The 14,600-nt window shown below is 40.1% G+C and overlaps 1 long non-coding RNA gene and 1 other non-coding gene across 2 annotated transcripts in view; one reads left to right on the top strand and one right to left on the bottom strand.

Annotated features, from left to right (window-relative positions):
- The window catches only part of LOC114901562, a 117,883-nt gene that overhangs the window by 90,291 nt on the left and 12,992 nt on the right, over positions 1-14,600 (bottom strand). The window lies entirely within an intron of this gene.
- LOC114902169 lies at positions 6,258-6,421 on the top strand. The gene has a single exon (XR_003795394.1). It is a non-coding gene; the product is annotated as a U1 spliceosomal RNA (small nuclear RNA).

Genomic DNA, 14,600 nt, shown 5'->3' with positions numbered 1-14,600 from the left:
ATCAATAAATCCTAGAGGAACACCAAAGAAGCTTAAAAAAAAAAAAAAAAAGCTACCGGGGGCAGGGAAAGGGGGGAAATATGGCAGACAAAGGCAGGGGTAGGAGTGAGAATTTTCACTATGTACCTTTTATATTATTTGATTTTTAAACCACGTGAATATGTTATCTATTCAAGACTGTAAAAGCAATTAGGAGAAAAAAAGTCTTCCAACCACCACAGCCTTGTGTTCAAGCTGCTTTGGGAGAACAAAAGAATCGAAGCAGAACTCTTGAGTGAAGCAGTGTGGAAAGTGGACAGTAGTCACAGGAAGAATGACACTGTCAGCACAAGCAGGAAATAGGAGCAAGAAGTGACTAAGGGACTTGAGAGTTTCTGGCTCAACTCCTCATCCCCTAAAGCTCTGGAGCTATTTGTAGGGAGGAGATGTTGGGCTTTCATACAATGTGGAATGGGAGCTGGACACTTTGAAAATTTGGACCTAAGAGGAAAGGGTGGCCCTAGAAGAATGGGAGGACTTGCAGACATCCAGGTGGCAGACACTCGGATTATACCAGCATGACATTCAAGGCCCTTGACAATTTGACCTGATCCTTTCTGGGTCTCACTTCTCTCCTTTACTGGGACACTTCTCTCATTAAGGAACAGTCCAGGCTAAATGTTGAGGACACTAGACAAATGAAAAACTAAGAAGCTCACAGTCTGGTTGATAAAAACTGACTTATAAACAGCAACGTGCTCTACTAGGAAAGTGTAAGTTTCCGTGAGGGCACAAGTGAGGAGTGGTCATCTGTGCCCAGGGAAAATCAGGGAATGAGGCTTCACAGTCAAGGCAGAGCTTGAGCCAAGTCCTGGGAGGTGAATGGATATACCAGGAGGTGGGGAGGCGAGGAAGGCATTCTTGGCAAAGTAATTTGTGCACAGGCTCTGAGGGATAGCACAAGATGGGGTTTAAAATCTGTGCCGTGCAAGTGACTCCACATGGTAAAAAGGTAAAGGAAGGAGGTATTGAGAAATGCAGCTAGAGAAGCAAGAAGAGAGGCCCTGTGTGCCATGGACTTTATCTTAGACAGTGGGGTGTTAATAAGGGTGAGTCAGAGAGCCTGCAGATATTTGCTAACACTGGCTTCAGCAGTGAAAACTGACTGGGTCTACTGGAGGGACATGAGACTGGAAGTTGGTGAGACGAGTTAGAAGACCATTGCCAATGAGAGAAGAAAGTTGGAGAACGCCTGAAATGAGGCATTCACATTATACCTTACCATTCTGCTGTGACCGTGCTACCTGTGAGGCCTTGAGCAAGTTACTTCACATCTCTGAAATTTTCATCTGCCAAATTACCTGCTTTACAGTTACCATGATTACTTGATTAAAGGTAGGAACTATTATTCCCCAAACACACTATAAGCCAAGGACATCAGTACTCTCACTTCTGGGGAGTCACGGTGCATTGTGGGTGTTTTAGTTACCTACTGCTGCACGGTAATGTTACCCCAAAATGTAGTGGCTTAAAACAGCAACCACGAGGGGCTTCCCTGGTGGCGCAGTGGTTGAGAGTCCACCTGCCGATGCAGGGGATACGGGTTTGTGCCCCGGTCCGGGAAGATCCCACATGCTGCGGAGCGGCTGGGCCCATGAGCCATGGCCACTGAGCCTGTGTGTCCGGAGCCTGTGCTCCGCAAACAGGAGAGGCCACAACAGTGAGAGGCCCTTGTACCGCCAAAAAAAAAAACCAAACAGCAACCATGAATCTGTGAGTTGTCTGGGTGGTCCTTCTGGTGGTCTCACTGGGGTTCCCTCATATGGCTGCATTCAGCTGGTGGTGAGCCTATCCTAGGAGTTCTCAGGTTGTAGCTTCATTCTCATGTCTGGGGCCTTGGCAGGATGATCAGAATGTCGGGACCTAACTATCTCCACATGGTCTCTCACTATTCCATTACCTAATCCAAGCTTTAAATGTGGTGGCTGACTTCCAAGACAGTGAAAATGAAAGCTCAAGCCCTCTTAAGTTCCAGGGATTTACTGCTATGAAACAAACCATCCCAAAGCAACTCAACCATTTATTTGATTTATTTGCTTGTGATTCTGCAATTTGGGCAGTTTAACTCTGCTCCACGTGGTATTGGCTGGGGCAGCTCAACAAAAGCTACAGGATTTAGGGTGCCAGGTTTCGCTCACACGACTGACACCCCAGCTGGGGTGACTGAATGGCAGGAGACTGGCTGGGTTTCTTTCTCTCCACTCCCTCTCTCATCCTTCAGTAACCTAGCCTCAGCTTCTTTACATGGAGGTCAGATCCCAAGAGGGCAGAAAAGGACTCTGCAAGGCCTTTTAAGGTCTAAGCCTATAAGTCATGCTGCATCATTTGCACCACATCCTATCGGTCAATGTATGTCATGGGGCTAGTCCAAACTCAAGGTAAAGGAAGTACACACAACCTCTTGATGGGGGAGATCGGAAAAGTCAAATTGTAAAAGGGCACATGAAATGCGAGGGGTTAGCTGACTATCTGGAAATGATCTAGCCCAGTGGGAAAGCACTAGTTTGGGAGATCCACACACTTGGTTACAGATTCTCATTCCACCACTCCTTAACCAATTTCTCTCAAATTTAGTGAACTGAGATTGACTGCCCAGTATCTGGACTATCTTTCTAAGTATGGGTTATCCCCCCTTGTGAACACAGTTTTTTAGGATCCACCACTAGATGTGAACACCTGAGGAAAAATTCTGTGGTAATCGCTCTCTATACAGAATTTAATGATGCCTGGCATTAGTAACAGAGGAAAGCACTCAATAAGTATGTATGTGTGTTGAATTAATAAGTAATAATAAATAAATAATAAGCAACAATATTAGCTATTTACCATATACCAGGGACTGTTCTAAACACTCTAGGTGTACTAATGATTCATTTAAGTATTACAGCCCCATGAGGTAGGTACTATTATTCCCTACTTTCAGGTTAGGAATTTGAGGCACAAAAGGCTAAATAGTTTCCCCAAGATTATGCAGCTAGTGTGTAGTGGCCCTAGATTTGGATCCACTTGATCTGGCTCCAGAGCCTTGCCCTGAAACACCAGGTTTTGCTGTCTTTGTGAAAATGTAAACTGCTGTGAAGACAGGATTGAAAACTGAAGAAACCATGGACTTGGAAAGGGATAGTTATCCCAGGCATCAATCATATAGAAGCATTATAGTATGCTGGTTAAGAGTACAGAGTCTTGAGTCAGATACATAGTGATTTAAAGTTCAGCTCCTCCCAGAACTACTCTACTGCTTCGGATGGGATGCTCTCCAAGTCTCAGTTTTCTTACCTGAAAAATAAATCTAAGAATATTACCTATCTCATAGGACTGTGGTGAGGCTCAAAAGAGATAGAGCAAGTACAGTTCTTATCTTAGTTTTCGTATATAATGAAGGATCAGTGAGTATTCACCATTAATCACATCGATAAGGAAGAGGGAAATGAAACAGTAAGGCAATACTTAAAAGAAAAAAATTAGGGGAGGATGCAGGTACATTTACACTTTATAATGATAAAATTCCATCCCCCCCAAAGTTTTTTTTCAAAACTTTTTATTGATACAAAAAACCTAAGAAGTTGAAAAAGGAAAAGCAATTAAAGCTCTTCATTAGTAAGTCAAGAGAAATTTGAGCATTAAAAATGTTACTGAGCATTATAAATGTCATTCTTTCATCAGGAATGCTGTATTGACCTTCTGGAAGAGGTAGATTATATCAAAAAAGTTTTTAAGGGGCTACTACAAGAAGAAAAAAAGGTTGGGTAAAATAGGAAAGCATTATATATCTCGAGAGTCAAGAGGGCTATTCAATGAGCAAAACACAGAAAATGATAGATCTATAAGAAAGGAAAAGAAAGAAAACTGCAGCATGCTAAAAAGGTTAACACCCATTTTTAAATTAAGATTTAAGAACACTATAAAGAAAATCAATATGTAAACACCAAGTGATGAAATGTTTGAAACCTGTTAACACAGATTTTATTAAAAGATCATGCTAGCTAAGTTGAATAAGCCTGTGATTGATATCTGATGAAAGAAAAGTCACAGACGTGGTCACTGGGGTTGTCTACATAATTTTTTTTTGGCACATCAATGAAGGCTTTACTAGAAAATCAGCGAAAACTTCTGTAGAAATAGAAAATGATGCACCTTAAATTTCATTGGCAAAGATGACAGCTGAGAGAATCCTCCTGGAATTCTGCTTTGTCCTTCCTTCGCCCTTCCTTCCTCCCCTCCCTTAGGCAAGGGCAGGGGGAAGAAGAATCTGAATGACAGCAGTGGTGGTGGGGCAGAGGTAGCTGGGAAGCTTCTGAGGCTACTGCTTCCTTGTTTCTATCACACAGAAACACAACCAAAAAAGCGTTTGCTTTTCATGTAGAAATTAGACTTTTTTTTTTTGCTTCAATTATAGATACAAATTTAAGTAGATTATAAAACTACACAGATCTTTCATAAAAGGACTCTCATAAAAGAACTGGCTCTACAAGGCTCCACTAGACTAGAAACTCTACAAGGTACACAGTGTTCCTTTCTTACGTCACATGTTCACTGCAGTTCTGCAGATTATAAATGATCCAGCAGTATAAGCAGTTTTTGGAAAAGCAGCAGAAAACACAATATTTTAGGTATAAAAGCACAGAAGTACTTCAGAAAGAGAAGATAAAATAATATACAAGGCTACTTGACTTTTGTTGGCTAAAACAATGGGATTGATTCATTCAATCATTCCTTCAGCAAATATTTGTGAAATACATGATATGTGCCAGGCACTGTTCTAGACACTGGGGAGACAGCAATAAACAAGATAAACTTCCTGGGACTTCCCTGGTGGTGTGGTAGATAAGACTCTGTGCTCCCAACGCAAGGGGCCCAGGTGCAATCCCTGGTCTGGGAACTAGATCCCACATGCATGCCGCAACTAAGAGTTCACATGCCACAACTACGAAGCTGGCGAGCCACAACTAAGGAGACAATGAGCCACAACTAAGGAGCCCATGAGCCTCAACTAAGGATCCCACCTGCCACAACTAAGACTAAGACCCAGTGCAACTAAATAAATAAACATAAAAAAAAAAAAGATAAAGTTCCTGTTCTCTTGAGTCCTGCATTCTAATGGAGCAAAACAGACAATAAACAGAAGACATATAAAAAGTGTTTTGAGTTCTATAAAGAAAGAAAATTCAGCGTAAGAAAGAAGGAGAGAGATTATGAATCTTTTTAGGTTTTATCCTCCCCCTTTCAAAGGTCTATCCCCAGACCAAGAACCTGGCAAACAGTAAGTACTCAATAAATCTTTGTTGAAGGACTACCAGGGCTGTCAGTGGCCCCTGGCGAGCACAAGTCTCCAGGGTGTTTGCTGGTGAGCATTCTAGAGTGTGATAGGCCACAGGGACCAGTGCAATAGAAGAACCTACAAAGGAAGCATAAAACTTCTGGGGCCCTCCTCATGTGGTTCCTGCCTGGTGAAGACATCCCTCTACCCCTAGAAGTGATCCCAGGAACACAGGGACGGGCAGGCCTCCTCATCTGGCCACCACATGGGTTGTGAAACAATACTCACTCACAGAAGGTGTTTTCATTATGCACTTCCTGGGTCTCAACTAATCCCCAGGACACCCTACCCCCTCTCCTTTAGGCCCTTGGGCACAAAAGATCTCCTATTTCTCTGAAAACAGAATTACACTGCCTTTGAGTCAAGGCCCAGAACTTAGAAAAGCCAGCTTATCTTCCCTGGAGGATAAAAGGGCCCAGAATTTAGAAACTTTGAAGGACAAAGACTTTCTTTTATCCACTCTCAACACTGAGTGTGTGTGCGTGTATGAATACCTACATTCTACCTTTCCTCACCTAGTCACCTGCCCCTCCCTTCTTCAGTGGGCCACCACCTTGCTAATCCTGTTACCTGAACACTTTCGGAAATTTAAATGGTGCTGGAAATCAGTGATATAATTGAATCAGATTTTTTACACAAACAATAATGAGAAAAGATTTGATTTTTGACCAAGGGCCTAAGGAATGATCAGGAAGGCCGTGCTTAATCAATTATAAATTATATAGCAATGCCATAGGAGTGTACATACCTAGATGGAGGCTTGTAGCCACAGATCTAATACATTGATTTTTTAAATTTTCATGTCAGTTGAAGGCTACAACATAAATGAGCCTTTTACTAATTGAAGAATCAATCATTTCTATATTTAAAGATAGATACTATTATTAAAATGTTCATTGCAATACTTACCTGGCAGGGGAGATACCATGATCACGAAGGTGGTTTTCCCAGGGCGAGGCTTATCCATTGCACTCCGGATGTGCTGACCCCTGTGATTTCCCCAAATGTGGGAAACTCGACTGCATAATTTGTGGTAGTGGGGGACTGCGTTCGCGCTTTCCCCTGATAAGCTTAGTTTAAAAGTAGAAATTTCGGGGCTTCCCTGGTGGCGCAGTGGTTGAGGGTCCGCCTGCCGATGCGGGGGACACGGGTTCGTGCCCCGGTCTGGGAGGATCCCGCGTGCCGCGGAGCGGCTGGGCCCGTGAGCCGTGGCCGCTGGGCCTGCGCGTCCGGAGCCTGTGCTCTGCAACGGGAGAGGCCACAGCGGTGAGAGGCTCGCGTACCGCAAAAAAAAAAAAAAAAAAAAAAAAAATGTTCATTGCACTAAAACATATTTTTAATTGATGGTTCTTCCGAGAGAAGTTTGAAGACAGAAGTACCACATTTATTACAAAGGGCAAAATAAGCTGACTGAATTGTTAAAAGCTGCAAAGGTGGGACTTCACTGACCAAGAAACAAGGGAATTTCCATGGTCAGGAATGGATACAACTTAATTAAAGGTAATCAAACAAGCTTATGGTTATGTTAAGTAATAAATCAGAAAGTGACTCAAGGTCAAGTGCATAGAAACAAATGGTTCCAAGAAAAGTAGTTGCCTAAGGAGGAATAAAAAATGGGATAACAGGGGCTTACCTACATAATAGCAATATATATTAGCTAGAAAACTATCACCTCTGCTATTCAAATATGGCAGTAAAACAAACTTGATACCACTGTTACGCATATCTCTGGAAGGAAAGGTGTAAATCTAAACTCACAAATTTAAATATACACAATACAGATGGAAACTAACATTTGAGGGTTTTTTTAAATACCAGGCATATCCATTATCCTCTTTCATCCTCCTCAAAACACACTGAGATGAACATTAACTTATCCATTTTACATGTACTGAAATTGTCTCACAGGTCTTGTAATGGACCCAAGTTATAAAACTAGCAAGCAGTGGTACACGAATTTGAACCCATGTCTGCCCAATTCCAAAATGCTTATTTATTACACTCCATGACCCAGCTCTTTTATGATCCCAATTAAATAGGCCCTGGCATATGAGACTCAGGCAAGGGTTCTGGGAGCCTGGTGTGGAGTAGAAGACGACTGAACTTTGGGCTGTGGAGTCAAGAACCAAAGATATCAAATAACAACAACAATAATAATGATGATAATTTTATATCAGATACCAAGACAGAATGAAGAGCCAAGAAGACAGTGCAAAAATTTACCAAAGAGATGCTAGTGTACCAAGAGGTACTGGCCTTTTGTTGGACACTCTTCCTTTCAAAAACCCCTGAATAAAGAGGGTCTTTAACACCCAGAGGAGTGAGATGGGATAGAAGGAAAAGCCACCATCACCTGAAGGATTAGACAGTACTGAAACCCATTGTACAATAACCACAGGAAGCCAAAGGTCAGGGAGAACTGGGGTTTTTACATCTCTCGCCTGAGATAATAGTAGTAGTAATAATAATACCAACAACAGTAGCAGCCACAGCAGCTAACATTTATTGAAGGCATAACTGTCAAGATGTATGTTAAGCAATTTGAATACATTACATAATTTGATTGTTATATCCCTCCAAGGTGGGTGGTTTTTTTTTAATCTATTTTATATGTAGTAGTGTGTATCTGTTAATTCCAAATTCCTAATTTATCCCTCCCTGCCTTTCCCCTTCGGTAACCATAAGTTTGTATTCTATGTCTACAGTGTTCTTAATATTCCCATTTTACAGAGAAGAAAACTGAAGCTTGTGAAGCAATTTGGTCCCAGAGCTCTTAACCACTACATTATAGATTCTCAGTCACTGCAAATAGATTTCCTATAGAAAGACCCTATCCTCCGTAGGGAAATTTCTGCTTTTAACAAAAATTTTATTCTATTTCTTGATAAATGATATCCTGGTCTTATCCTGCCAAGATTTATTAACTCTAATTTTTTTTTCACCCCAACTATTTAAAAATGCAAGAACCATTCTTAAGCTGTGGGCCATACAAAAACAGATGGTGGGCTGGAGTCTGCTAACTCCTGGTTTGGAGAAAAGATCATGATTATTATCACAAGTAATTTACACCATACTCAGTGAGTGTGTGAGGGTGTGTATGGGTATGCCTTCCTCTCTAGTGTAAAAACACTCCTTTTGGTGCAGCTATATTAAAAACTAGTCAGATGTTCTATGATGGTACTCATCACTTTTTTAGACCCCTGGAAGTGACACTAACAGTAATACAGCTAAAATTTACAAAAGGATTAATAGATGCCAATGTCTGTAGTACAGTGATGTTTATGCATTATTTCATGATGTTCTCACAACAACCCTATGAGTTAGGTACTATTATCTTTTCACATTTTATGAGAAAACTGAGGCTTAGAGAGGTGAAATAACTTTCTTAAATGACTCGGTGGCTAGTGACAGAGCTGGGAATTGAATCCAAGCAGTCTATCAGAAACTTATTGCTATTAGTAAAATTTTAAGTTAATTCTATGAACTATCTGAGACTAATCCATTTGTACTAGTTCAATAACTAGATACACAATACACATTAATATTCAAACTAAATATCTTTGGCCCCTATTTCTCTATCATAAAATCAAGAAAGTTTTTATTTCCTCCCCAAGGGGTTTACTTAGGATTGGGGATATATTTGACATAACAAAATCTGAAAATCTGCTCTGTCAGCAGAAGCTCTCCTAGATGTGATCTTACTTGCTTTCGCATCATATATGCAACACCTGGGTCTGCCCTCTGCTACGTAGTGCCTCCGGTTATCATGTCTCTTAGGCATTGCTATGAATGCGGCCCCCTAGCTCTGTTGGACCATGGCAATACCATATGGAGATACCAAAACTGGATGTGGCTCTGGGGAAGAGAGAGGCCTGATCTATACGGCCAAACATATTTACCTCCAGTTTACTTACTCATGGCTACTTTCTCCTCAGCACACAGCAGTTCTCTCCCACTCTCATTTCCTCTTTTTCCCCACCCAATGAAAACCTCATCTGATGACACTGCCTTCAGGTTTCAAGAGGTACCAAGGAGCTGTAACTAATCAGCTTGGCAAGTTTAAGATTTATATCAACCAAATACAAAGGGAGAATAAATTAGGGACAGACAAAAGTTACAATATGATGTTAAATGACGTGAAATCATGCAACGCTCAAGAAAATAAAAGGTAAAGATGATGAGATTGTAAGTGAATTTTTCCCTAATTTTTCTATAATAAATAAATTGTTGTTGTAAATTTTTGAAGTTGATGAAAAAATGTTGTGGCCCAGTTTTCAGTAAACATTTTACTATGGGATACAGAAAACAGGACTAGTCTATTTTGGGGAAAAAAATGAATAATGCTATTTAAAGGTTACACTTTGTCAATGAATGAGTTTTTACTTTATTTATTTATTCGGCTGTACCCGGTCTTAGTTGCAGCACAAGGGATCTTTTAGTTGTAGCATGTGGGATTTTTTAGTTACAGCATGTGAACTCTTAGTGCGGCATGTGGGATCTAGATCCCTGACCAGGGATAGAACCCAGGCCCCCTACATTGGGAACGCAGAGTCTTAGCCACTGGACCACCAGGGAAGTCCTCGTGCATGAGTTTTTAAAGAGAACTTCACTAAGCATCAGAAAACTCTGGATCTATTTCCTGGCTCATCCATGGTCCATTTGTGCGTCTTGGGCAAATCTTTGACACAGTTTATTCATCTTGATCTAAAAAAATTTTCTCAGAACTAAGATTCTTTGACTTCATATTCCTAGCTCTCTGGTAACTAGTAATATGGATGACCCTTTCCTTTTCCCTACCAGGTATATCCTGAAATACGTAAGTTTATTCTTTAACCCATGTATCCATATATCTATCCATTTGTTAAAGTAACATTTATTGGCAAGTTATTATGTGCCTGACATTTAGCTGAAGCATCTCCTATGATCTGTTGGTTGTCTGAAGATTGTTTTCTAGGTAAATTTCTCAAGGAGCAACATTCCATGAGTTCGTGCATGTTCACAACTGCTTTGTTTTTCTGTAACTTTTATACTTAAAAGCAAGTTTGGGTGTGTATAAAAATCAGTTTGATATTTTCTTTCCTTGGTTATCTTAAATATGTTTCCCTACTGTCCTATGCTGTGGATCAATCTGATGAATATATGATTTTATTTTTCCTTTATAAGTGACTTGCTCTTTGTGCCTGAACATCCAGAGTTTTTTCTTTGTTGTCCAGTCTTACCAGAGTATGTATTGGTGTTGACAATTCTGGGTTCATTTTCCAATGGACCATGGATGGTGTGCTCTTTCAATATAGATGTTCGATTTTTTTTAATTTTAAGAAAATCTTGCATTATGGATTTTTGTATTTGTTTTGTTCTATTGCTTTTATTTTCCTCCTCCAACATAAATTGTACTTATGTTGGATCTTCTTTTCCTGTCTTCTGTATACTTTTTCTTTCAAATCCTTTTTTTTTTCCTTTTTTCTTTCTCCTCCTTTGTCAATTTTATTTCCCAAATTCTGTTTCTGACAATGGTGGACTAGGTTGTTTCAGAACAATGTGAAGGTATTTGAAGAATCCTCACTCAGGAAGTGAGGATTTATGGGGATTTTATCCAGAAAATAAGGGAATCCCAGAGACTGGTATGTGTCATTGCTTTCAGCCTTGAGATATTTGCCTATATGAGAACAGTAGCTGAAAGGATGAGAATTTGAGCAAAACTTCTGATAGTTTCAAAGGACTGGAGGAAAATTGGAGTTCTTAGCCATGCAGGGAAGAGGAGATGTACAAATCTCAATTGGGACCAAAAAGGGACACACTTTATGAGTAAGGAAGGGTAAACTGGAAACAGACCAGCCTTTACAGTGACTTAAGCTCAGTTTTGAATCATATCCATCCCCAACTGATGTTTAGCCTTCTAAATTCTGAGTTTCCTAATTCTAATACACGCCATTCTTTATAGTTTTTTTAAATTACTGTCTTTTTATTTTATTTATTTATTTATTCATTTTTGGCCACATTGGGTCTTCATTGCTGCACTCACAGGCTTTCTCTAGTTGCGGCGAGCGGGGGCTACTCTTCGTTGTGGTGCGCGGGCTTCTCATTGTGCTGGATTCTGTTGCTGTGGAGCACAGGCTCTAGGTGCGCGGGCTTCAGTAGTTGTGGTGTGTGGGCTCAGTAACTGTGGCTCACAGGCTCTAGAGCTTACGCTCAGTAGTTCTGGCGCATGGGCTTAGATGCTCCGCAGCACGTAGGATCTTCCTGGACCAAGGCTCAAACCCATGTCCCCTGCAATGGCAGGTGGATTCTTAATCACTGTGCCACCAGGGAGGTCCTGTTCTTTTATAGTTTTTATTGTTTTCTTAGTTTCTTTTAGATAATTCTGTTATATTATTTAGTTTTTATCTGCTTTTTGATTGTATATTGTCTGGAATGCATTATTTAGTCCATTTTTTAAAATATAATAGTATGTTTGGTTTTTGACAATATTCTTTTCTGTTGTTCACATATAAACAATTTGAGTGTACTGTGCTTTTAGAAAGTGGTTCCCTTGTAGGGGGATTGAGAGGCACCGTGGTACCTTTCTTATCTTTACTGCTTAGGAGCTCTCTCCTCTATTGTTATCACAAAGATAGATGATAGACAGACAGACAGACAGATACACAAATATATATTTAAATAACCACTCTGTGTAGTTATACCCATTTTCTGAGCTCTGCCTTCTCTGGAGTCCTACCTCTCCCCAAAGAGTTTGATCCTTTTCTCTCTTTGCCCTCAGAGTTCCTGTCCTGATCAATCTGAATTCTTTTCACAGTAGCATTTTCCTTAGGAAAGGAGTTTTTATTAGATATTTCTCAGTTCTTTGAGCACTTAAGTCACTGCAGTATCTTCTGATCTCTCCATAGTCCCTTAGTGTGTAGCTGTGTACCTTTTATTCCACTCACCCATAACCGGAGTCGGGAACCTTCTCCTTTTCACTGTTATTCTCACAATATTCACTTGCTGAAAATCCCATTCAAGGAGGGACTTTCTCTTTTTTAGGATTTGTTGGCAGTTGTTGTACTGCAATGTCCATAGAACCATTAAAACTTCTTCTTTCTCCTCCACTAGCTCTGCATAGCTGCTAAACCTAGGCATGTCCTGTATGGGTCCTACATCATCTGTGGTTTGGGTAAGGCAGCACCCACTGGTGTTCTGAGGTTCATGGGGGTGTTTTGGTTGGCCTTCTGGAGGATGTTGTGAGTAGAATTTTTCTTTTGCTATTCTAGTTATTTACTATGTTTTTAGGAAAAGATTGGAAAAATTCAGAAACTATACATAATGATCTTGCCCTGACCTGAAGTCAAGATGGGCTTACTTATTTTTATTTTTATTTTATTAATTTATTTTATTTTTGGCTCTGTTGGGTCTTTGTTGCTGCACGCAGGCTTTCTCTAGTTGTGGCGAGCGGGGGCTACTCTTCGTTGCAGTGCATGGGCTTCTCATTGCGGTGGCTTCTCTTGTTGCAGAGCATGGGCTCTAGGCATGTGGGCTTCAGTTGTTGCAGCAAGCGGGCTCAGTAGTTGCGGGGTGTGGGCTCTAGGGCGCACAGGCTTCAGTAGTTGTGGCACATAGGCTCAGTAATTGTGGCACACAGGCTTAGTTGCTCCACAGCATGTGGGATCTTCCCGGACCAGAAAGATCTTCCCATGTCCTCTGCACTGGCAGGCAGATTCTTAACCAATGCGCCACCAGGGAAGTCCCACGGATGGGCTTATTTTTAAATCAAGGAAACAGTCACTGATTCTCCATTACTCCGTTGTCTTGACTGGCTTCTAACATTATAGTTACTTCTGATGTATTTTCTGTTCAACTTAGTTGAGTGTTTATTAGCTTTCCTAAACATTCTTTTAAAGTATAATCAGCCTCTATCTAAGAGGTGCCCACATTCTGATATTACTTTCATTTTCCTCACCAACTCTCTTCAAATTATGGTTTCCTTCATTAGCTAGCCTCAGAGTATGTACATATATGTTCTGAACAATTTCTTCAATCAATGAGATTCTTTTTCCTTTAAAATTAGACTTCATTTGAGAACTTCCTTATGCTAAAATTGCTGTATTTTCCTCCTAGGCATGTTTCAAATTGTTCTTTATATTTCAGGAGCCTCAGTTAGGATGCTTCCTTTAATATTCAAAGGACTCACTAAATTGAAAATGGTTTCCTCAACTTAATATTGCATTAACTTTGCAGTACACTCCTTCCAAATGAAAATTGGCACATTCAAGCCTGTTACCCTCACACTGCTGGAAACATATCTCTCTGATGAATAGAGGAAAATTACTACATTTCTCTGCAATTTTGTAGACTCCCCTCTACTCTTCAGAACTTATTAGAATGCCCCGTTGCTTTTCTCTAACGAAATGAAATTAAATGGGGGTGGGTGGCAGTGGAGAGAGTTGTATCTAGTCTCCAGGAATCTACTACAGGGCTCTGTACTTGACCCTGTTCAGTTTAATTCAATCAACATTCAACTTTCCATGAATACCTCCTGTGTGCTAAGTTTTGTGTTAAGCAGAAAAGATAAATAAGAAATCATCCTCCAAGGGGGCACTGGAGTTAGATGTGGGTTAGAATCCTCAGCTATTGTTCACTAGCAGGTGACCTGAATTAGCTATTTGATCTCACTGAGCTCAATTTCCCTATCTGATGAGTCCTACCTGATACAGCTGTTGTGAAAATTTAACATATATATGCTTTATATATTATATAAGCACATATGTTGTATACATGTATAATACATATGTACATAGTTGTATATTTGTAGACATGTAATATATGTAGACATATAATTTTTACAACAGCTGTATCATGTAGGAAATTGGTATGTATATAGTAGGCAGTACTCAATAAATGTTTCTTCCTTTTGGATAATGTTATAATATACTTGTAATTTGAAAACATTTCTTCCCCTTTTACCTCTGCAACCACAAAAAATGGCTGTTATATACAGCCTATTGATTTTCTTAATGAAGTGAATTAAAATGGATTATGTTTTAAGATACCACTCCTATCTCAAATTGTGTGATATTTGTAAATGTATTGAGACAACAGTAGGGTTCTTGATATGAGGTCATAAACTCCTAAGGGGTTCAGGGAGTTTTTGCACCTTCTGAAATTGCATGCAAATTGGGTATATTTGTGACTTATGCATTTTTGGAGGGAGGCAATTCATTGCTATCACCAGATTTTTAATGGAACTGAGAAACAAACAAACAAAAGTCAA

Source organism: Monodon monoceros, unplaced genomic scaffold (genome assembly GCF_005190385.1).
Source record: "Monodon monoceros isolate NGI ecotype Baffin Bay Population unplaced genomic scaffold, NGI_Narwhal_1 Super_Scaffold_2, whole genome shotgun sequence".
NCBI classification, from domain to species: domain Eukaryota; kingdom Metazoa; phylum Chordata; class Mammalia; order Artiodactyla; family Monodontidae; genus Monodon; species Monodon monoceros.
The sequence above is the reverse complement of the archived record's forward strand: the minus strand, read 5'-3'. Positions and strand labels throughout refer to the sequence as shown.